The sequence below is a fragment of the Wolffia australiana genome, chromosome 9, assembly GCF_029677425.1.
Source record: "Wolffia australiana isolate 7733 chromosome 9, ASM2967742v1".
Taxonomy (NCBI): Eukaryota; Viridiplantae; Streptophyta; class Magnoliopsida; order Alismatales; family Araceae; genus Wolffia; species Wolffia australiana.
In genome coordinates this window covers 7,898,570-7,907,646 of record NC_135843.1, presented here as the reverse complement: position 1 = coordinate 7,907,646, position 9,077 = coordinate 7,898,570, and the positions used below count along the sequence as shown (strand labels likewise).

General features: G+C 46.5%; 1 non-coding gene across 1 annotated transcript; it reads left to right on the top strand.

Annotated features, from left to right (window-relative positions):
- Nucleotides 1-5,325: 5,325 nt before the first annotated feature.
- Nucleotides 5,326-5,434, top strand: LOC144708121 (small nucleolar RNA R71). The gene has a single exon (XR_013582665.1). It is a non-coding gene; the product is annotated as a small nucleolar RNA R71 (small nucleolar RNA).
- Nucleotides 5,435-9,077: the final 3,643 nt, after the last annotated feature.

The window sequence follows — 9,077 nt, the reverse complement described above, 5'->3', positions numbered from 1 at the left end:
AAATCCCAGAAAATTCCTAAAAATTCGTAAAAAATTCTAGAAAATTCTAGAAAATTCCCTGATTAATTCCCATGTTGATAAATGTCGAAATAAACTTTTTAATGTGCCATTTTCATCCAAAAATAATTATTTCGAGCTTCAATAAATCCTTAAAAATTCATATAATTAACAGAAAATTAGGGAAAAATCAGAAATTACTTGGAAGCATTATTTTTGTGTAAATATATGATAACAACCCAAATTTAAGCCTTTTAAATGCATAAATCATGCTAATAACATGAAATAAAGACCGAAATTAGGGTGTTATCATCGAGCATAGGGATTCTTGTGGTAGACGGACTGTCATCCGACTTGGACGCCGAACGCTCTAGGGCTGTTAGATGCCCCTCACTTAGTAGACGTCTAGTAGGTCCAGCGGGTCATTGGGAGTTTGATCTTAGGTTCACTCGTCTCTCATTGATCGGTACGGCCGACGTCGCTATCCGTCAAGTCCTTATCTGCTCATTCGTATTTTCTCATCATTCGGCTTACATCCCATACATTCGCATCATAACCCTGTGACGTGAAACGCGCCGATCGATCCCGGCCGTCGTCGTATCACATCACTTCTGCATGCATGCAGGTGGAGCAAGACGATCGTCCAGTGGTGCAACACCAGAAGTCATCGGTGGCTCCTGGGCAACGGTGTAGTAGAGATCGGTAGGGCGAAGTCTCACGGTGATTGCTGGGGGGAGGGACCCAGGCGTGTCAACGCGAGCAATGGGCGCAGGTTGGGGCCGGTCCTTCTCCCTTCTGCTCCACCCTTCTCTCTTCTCCTTTCTGGTTCTTATGCGGCTTCATCAACGATGACCTAATTCTTCATCAGGCGAGAGCCATTCTTCTAAAAAACAAGACATTCAAATTTCACGATGCAAAAGTCTGTCTTTTTAGGGCATCCTTGCTTCCCTTAAATAGGGGAAGTGGGGTATGGCCCATTAAACACAAAACACAAGATAAAATAAGAAAACCTAAAAGTAAACAAATCTAGGACTTCTAGGAAACGAAAACAACTAGCGGAAACCAAAGGAGCGATAGCAGGGGGGGGGAAGGGGAGATCCTTATAGGATGAATCTCCCTCCTTACACACGACCTTACTGTTCAGCAAAACGACAAACGACGATGACTCAAAGCAAAATGGCGAATAAAACAAAGACGTAAAGATAATGATACGGTGCCCATTACCCGAAATATTTGAATCTGGGCGTGCGTATCGTCGCCTTGGCTTGCCGAGCAGGCTGGACGCGAACGGCCGGTGCTGCCAAGGGCGACGGTGATGTCTCCGAAGTCGTATCCGGGGCTGAGGCTGGTGTCATCGAGGACAACGATGACATCTCCAAAGACTTTCCTGGGGTTGCTGCTAGAGCAGGGGTGGATGTAGAAGAAGAGGGGTAGGGGATCAAGAACCTGGCTGGCGTCGGGTTCTTGATGGTCGGGACAATGCTCCCTCGATGGAGCGGATTCCCAGCTTGGTCGTGGCATCGATGACGTTCAAGAACCTCCAAGAATTCCCGGAGTGATCTCGACGGAGACTCTTCTCAGCCCTGAAGGACAGCGACTTCTTGAAAATCTTTAACCCGTGCCGGAGTGATCTCGACGGCACGCTTTAGCACGATCCTCCTGGAGTGATCTCGACGGAAGAAACGTGGGCTCTACCCACGGAGTGATCTCGACGTGGGGTGGGGCTAGCCAAACCCCCTACACTATAACTACGATAGGGGGAAGATCAATTGCAACTCAATTTTCAACAATGATTTCCCAATGTTCCTTGGGCATGCCATCCCCTTATATAGGGAGGATGGGTGCCAAGAGAACGTGGGAGAGGACGAACCGTCGAAAGACGTGGTTTGACCTCTCCTTACAAATTCAAATACAAACATGAAAATAAAAGGAAATGACGAAGGACAGGGCCTAACACTGGCCCAATCCATAAATCCAGAAATATAAGAAAACAAACATAAATGAAAATGCATACTTACCCGGAGTACTTAAACCCCGGGTGGCGAGCGTCGGCACGAGCTTCTCGGCGTGGCTGTCGTCGTCCCGTCGCATCATCCTCAATCTGGCTCCTCGTCTTCGCGGCGTCATCCTCGAGATGGTCCTCCATCACCTGGACCCACCCTAGCATGAAAATATGATTCCCCCTACCAAGCACCATTGATACCTAGTGCTCAGGACGCTCAGTAGAGCCCTCACCTGCAGCGCATGAACCGATGACCGTGCGGCTGGCTGCACACCCAGAGCCCTCGACCGAGCCACCGCTTGTGCCTCTGGCACCACTGCCCACGCCGCCCGAGCAACCACCAGTGTCACCTAGACCGCCAGCCGCATTGCCCGAGCTGCCAGCAGTGCTGCTTGGACCACCAACCGAGCTGCCTAAGCCGCCGTCTACGCCTCCTATGCCACCCGAGCTGGCTAAGCTGCTTGAACCACCTGAGCTATTGGTCTCACAACCCGAGCTTTGTCTGATCTGGCGCCCGTGCCTCTTACGCCTCTGCCCCCATTATTAGAGGCAAAACTGAAGTTGTCACCCAATCCGCGCACCTGCTACCCCGACCAACGCCTACGCATCGCCCGCGACGTATCAACGTGTCGCATGCTCACGACATTCGTGGCACCCGCATAGTGCCCTAATCCTGCCAGTGCATGGCCATGCTCAAAATGCACCGTGCCGTAGCTGATAATCGTGTGAGGATTGAGCTTATGCAACAATATTTATAACCTCACAGCCTTAGGGCGAGTAAGGTGTCGATCCACAGGGAACAGGTGAACAATACCAAATCTTTTCTTTTTACTTAAGATTATCAGTTCTGAATATTCCATCTTAACAATCAAAAAAATTATCTTCAGTAAAGTTCATTGAATTTCCTCAAAAAAGTTATGTAAGATGATTTCTCAGAGGACTAACAGATTCTTTCTTAGAGTTAAGTCACAGAAGTTCACAAATTTTACCCATAGAGTCACGTCTGTGGGTCTGTCAATTCAACAAACACCCGGCGCTCACACGCACGGGTGCGTCCTGCGCACAGTAGCCTCTGCATGCGGGATGCACCTGCGCGTGGCGGTTGCTGCACTTCTTCTCCTTTCTCATTCACTTCTACTATCACTCCAGACTTCTTGGGAACCATGTGTACAGGGTTCACCCATCTACTATCGGAGATGGCATATATAATTCCTGCATTTAACCACTTCAATATTTCCTTCTCAAGGACTTCTCTCATATAAGGGTTGAGCCTCCTTTGATGCTCTCTACAAGGTCTAGCTTCCTCCTCCAAGAAAATTCTATGTTCACAAATAGAGTATGGAATTCCCTTAATGTCGTCAAACGTCCACCCCATGGCCTCATTATGCTCTCTAAGTACCTTGAGCAATTCCTCTTCTTGTTTTTGAGTAAGTGATGAAGAGATGATCACTGGTAAAGTTTCCTTGTCATCCAAATATGCATATTTGAGGGATGAAGGTAGAGGTTTTAACTCTAGGCCTACCTCAACTGAAGAAGAGTCTATGATCTCATCATCTAACTCTCTACTTTCTATATGCGATAAATACTCCTTTACCACCTCCACTTCTCCCTCGTCCTCTGTGCACATGTGTAGTTCTCCATTGCTCCCTATGGGGCACTTCATCATTTTCGATATATCAATTTGAACTCTCTCCTTTCCAATTTTGAATTCTACAGTTCCCTTCTCCCAATCCATAATTGTCCTTGCCGTGACTAAGAAGGGTCTTCCTAGAATTATAGGAGCTAAGCTAATATTCCCCGATATCTTTACATCAGTCACTATGAAATCTACAGGAATTTCACAGTTTTTTACAGTGATCATGACATCAGTTAATCTTCCCTGAGGTTGCCTAACAGTTCCATCAGCAAGGAGTAGGTCCATGTGTATTTCCTCTAATTCCCCAAATCCATACTCCTCGTATAAAGCTGTTGGAATGATACTTATGCTCGCTCTGGTATCTAATAGGACTTTGGAAAAGGTTTTTCCTCCTAATTCACATGTAATGAAAGGGGCTCCAGGATCTCTCATTTTGATAGGGATGGCATTCAAAATGCTAGATGCATTTTCTGAAAGTTTAACTACTTCCCTAGGTTTTCTATTAGTGCAAGAATCCTTAAGGTATTTCTTTAAAGAGGGTGCACACCTAAGCATGTCTTCTACAATAACAGTCATAGTGGCCTTTTTAAAATTTTCTAGCAACCTATTTTCATAGTCAAGGATAGGTTTTATTCTCTTTAGAGCAGAGGGATAAGGAACGTCATGAGTATGGGTAGAAGATAGAGGCTCCTTCGCATAAGAAGGTTCCTCTTCCTCTCTACTTTGCTCATGTTCCTTCCTTGATTTCTCTGCAGAATTCTGGTAAGGGTCCTGAAGTTCTCTCCCACTTCTCAGTTTTGAGATTGCTAGAACTTCAGGATCTTCCTCACTCATCTCATCATGAATGGAATGCTGTACATGGTGTAGATTGCATGGATTTAACATGGGTTTAGTAGGGAATCTACTAGATGTGCAGTTAGGTTCTATTTGTGTACCTTGAGGTTCAGCAGTTCCTGGTTTTAGGCACTCCAGCAGCTTCCTCATTTGTTCTTGTGATTCCAGCATTTGCCTCGTTTGGAACTCCATCATTACTTGCATCCGCATCTCCATTTCTGCTCTCAATTTCTGATTCTGCTTCTCTATCATGTCGGAAATAACCAGGGTGAGTGTAGCAAAATCAGGTTGAGTTTGAGAGGGAACCTGGTACTGCTGCTGAGGTCTAGGCTGAAACTGCTGCTTCTGCTGAACTTGAGATTGAAACGCACGCTTGTTCCCTTGGTGGAAGCTCTCTCCGTTTTGGAAACTTGTCTTCTTTTGCCCCGCCCAAGGTTGCTGTTGTTGGTTGAAGGCCTTCACTTCCTCCTCCATGGCCTGGCAAGCTCCATCTTCATGATCTATGCTGAAATAGAGAGAGCAAATTTTAGCTTTAATTATTGGGGAGTTGTTAAGGAAAACACTTCTCAAGGTGGAGGTGAGCTCCTCCAATTTCTGGTTTGTTTCCTTAAGGCCTGCTTGCAGCTCCATCTCCTTTGCATTGACCTGCAGAACTCCTGCCCTCTTTGGCTGCAGATTTCTCCCATTTTGGTTTTCTCCAATTTCCTGCAGATCAGTTTCTGCAACTCTCTCCAAAATGTCAAACACCTCGTCCTCATATGCAGTGTAAAATGTGCCACTAGTGGCTAAATTGACCTTATTTTTCATGAAATCTGACAGAGACTCATAAAAAATTTGGGCTAATTGACAGTGCTCAATTCCATGATGAGGGCATTTCCTCAACAGGTCATTGAACCTCTCCCAGGCTTCACTAAATGCCTCGCCTTCATAGGGATGAAAATTATGGATTTCCCTTCTATAGAAATGTGTCTTGGAGAGAGGGTAAAATTTCTGCAGAAATTTTCCCTACATCTCTTCCTAAGAGTTGAAGGTGATTCCTAAATTAGGGTACCAAGAGAAAGCTTTATCTTTTAATGTTAGAGGAAAATATTTCATTTTGAGCATTTTTGTAGATAATCTTGGAACATTTTGGGAAGAACATCTAATATGGAAATCATCTAGAAATTCTAAGGGATTTTGTGCAGGCAATCCACTAAATTCAGGTAAGGTGTGTATTAATGCATTGTCATACCTGAACATGATACCCTCACCTATGTTCAGATTTAAATCCGTTTGCCTCAAGCTTCCGGAGGGTGTTGATCTGTCCAGCATAGTTCTCCTCCTCTCATGTTGTTGACGTCCTTCTTCTGCCATGTTTTCCTGCTGATTTTCCGGTTTTGTGACTGTAGATTCTGGAGTGGCATCTTGCGCAACGTTCTCTGCAAATCTCTCACCGGCTTTGGACCTTGTCACTACCATAGACTTCAGAAGAAAGTTAGAAGGACAATAAGCTGAGGATTTTTAGGTCCTGCAGCTTTAGGAGAATAAATCAACCAACAATTGAAAAGAAAATAAAAAATTACTACTGTTCTACCGTCCTCCCCGGCAACGGCGCCAGTTGATAAGCTCAATTTATGGTTTATTTTACTGGTTAGTTACTGGTTAATTGTGTGAGGATTGAGCTTATGCAACAATATTTATAACCTCACAGCCTTAGGGCGAGTAAGGTGTCGATCCACAGGGAGCAGGTGAACAATAGCAAATCTTTTCTTTTTACTTTAGATTATCAGTTCTGAATATTCCATCTTAACAATCAAAAAAATTATCTTCAGTAAAGTTCATTGAATTTCCTCAGTAAAGTTATGTAAGATGATTTCTCAGAGCACTAACAGATTCTTTCTCAGAGTTAAGTCATCAAAGTTCACAAATTTTACCCACAGAGTCACGTCTGTGGGTTTGTGAATTCAACAAACACCCGGCGCTCACACGCACGAGTGCGTCCTACGCACGACAGCCTCTACGTGCGGGATGCACCTGCGCGCGGCGGTTGCTGCGCACAGGATGGGCCTGCACGCGGGTTCAGCTGGGCGCAGCTCTGCTGCGCACGGGCGAGACCTGCTCGTGGCGCAACTGAGCGCAGCTCTGCTGCGCGCGGGTGAGGCTTGCTCGTCGTGCAGCTGGGCGCAGCTCTATTGCGTGCGGGCTAGGCTCGCTCGCGACGCAGCTGGGCGCAGCTTTGCTGCGCGCAGGCGAGGCCTACTCGCGGTGCAACTGGGCGCCGCTTGGTGCTACTGCTAGCGGCCTGGCCTGTTAGCAACCTAGGCCGAGGTCTTGGTCGCTGGCGGCTTTGGCTGCTGGCAGCTTATGCTGGTGGCGGCCTGGCTTGCTAGCGACCTAGGTTGAGGCCTTGGTCGCTGGCGGCTTTGGCTGCTGGCAGCTTATGCTGCTGGCGGCCTGGCTTGCTGGCGACCTAGGCTGAGGCCTTGGTTGCTGGTTGCCTTAGCTGCTACAGAAGACGATTTCAAACCAGATGCAGAGGGTGGATGATCGATCAAGAGTGAAACAAAGGGAAAAATCGAATTCAACAACAACAAACTTGCAATGAAGCTAGAACAAAGAACAATCTTGTCTGGAACGACTGGAAATACTATTGAGTACCTTCCAGTCCCACATTCGACTGTCTTAGAAGGGAGAAGAAGACTAGAACTGAAATTAGAACCCTCACACCACCTGGTGTCACTCCCCTTCCGGCGAGATGGTGATCGTCGTGCTCCAACTATTCCTCAGTTTGCTTCTCTCCCAGCTCCAATGCTCATCAGCTCTTGGAGGGTGCAGAACCCTTCTTCTCCAAGCCCTAGCTTGTTCAGTTGGAAATTCTGGACAACCTAAAATGAACCCTCAAGAGGCTATTTATAGGTTTCTCTCATTTGTGCCTCTTGGGGATTTTTAGGGCTTTTTCTTCCTTAGAGTTTTTCGCCAGCTCCTCTTAGTCAAATGCATTTCTCTTGATGCTTGATCCATATCTGAACTCATTAAATCCAATAAGTGAGATCTAATCCACTTGATTCAAAGAATCAAGTGGGGTTAGTATGTATGAAAATAATGTACATGGAATATAACCAATATGGATTAAATGGATGCAAATGATACTTTAATGCTCAAGAAATTCTTAATAATCGATGACATATTGAGAGTCATCAGTAGCGTTGGCACACGCCCTCTACCGCCTTGTGCATCCGCCACTGCCCATGCTTGGGACAACCATCCGTGCCGCCACGCACCCGCATCTCTGGCCTGCATCGTTGCCTGCGCTGTCCCCCATGGTTCCTTCAAATGCCATCATGCATAGTCTACAATCCGGGCTGGTGCCGTACATGGCTAGTCCAAAATTCCCCAACTGCCTCTAACAATGACTTATAGGGAAACAACCCCCCCAGGCTGCATCCTAATCGATTGTGCCTCTTTTGTTTGTGATAATGACTCAGAGAGAGATACCATGGGGCACCTGCTAGAATGCACTCCGACTGTTTGTGGCAATGTCCTACTGAGGCTGGTAATGGGTTTCCGATGATTCATGCTCGTCCACGTAACTCGCCAGAGTCGAGTTCTCAAAGAAGGGGAGAATAATTGGGGAACTAAAGGGGACCTAAAGTTCCCTTAACGAGATAAAACTTCCTTATATTTTTATTTATTTTTATTTTTCCATACTTTCTTTTAATAGTTCTCCATTTTTTTATCCGAATCCCAAAAGTCTTAAGGGAAAATGTTATAAAAGCCCCCACCCTTAACATGAACTCTGAATAGAGTAAGGTTTCATCTTCACCCTATGCGGTTTGCTGGAGCCCCCTCACCGGCCACGCCGCCCGCGCGGCTGCCCGCGCTGTTGTCAGCACCGCGTGCTACCGCCGTAGTCACGTAAAGCTCTTTTTCTATTGTTTGCATGAGTTGTTGCTATCGCCGACGTCTGTTTCCCTCATCTTCAAGGTGGCCACCATCGCTCTCCATCGTCGTCCTACATCAACTGGGGCTCACTTGCAGCAACTCAACAGAGTCGAGTTCTTTTGACCCCAAGGTAATTCTTGGCGACCACGACAATGCAATAGCATTGGACGCACCTCCACCTTCACATGAGACCTTTTGCATCATGACTCATCATCAACACCAAATTTAGAACTATCATGATGGTGACCACGACAACCTACCGGGATCACACTCGCCTCCACCTTCACACGAGACGTCCCGCATCATGAGTCGTCATCAACACCAAATTCAGAACTGTCCCAATGGCGACCACGACAGCACACCGGTATCACAAGCCCCTCCACCTTCACATGAGATGTCCCGCGTCATGACTTATTGTCAACACCAACTTCAGGACTATTCTAATGGCGATTACAACAACACACCAGCATCAAACGCCCCTCCACCTTTACATGAGACGTCCGACGTCATGAATCGTCCTCAACACCAACTTCAGAACTTTTCTGATGGAGACCATGACAATGCACCGGTATCGGATGCACCACCACCTTCATAGAAGACGTCCCGCATAATGAATCATCGTCAACGCCACCTTCAGAACTTTCTTGATGGTGACCATAACAACGCACCGGCATCGGATGCACCTAC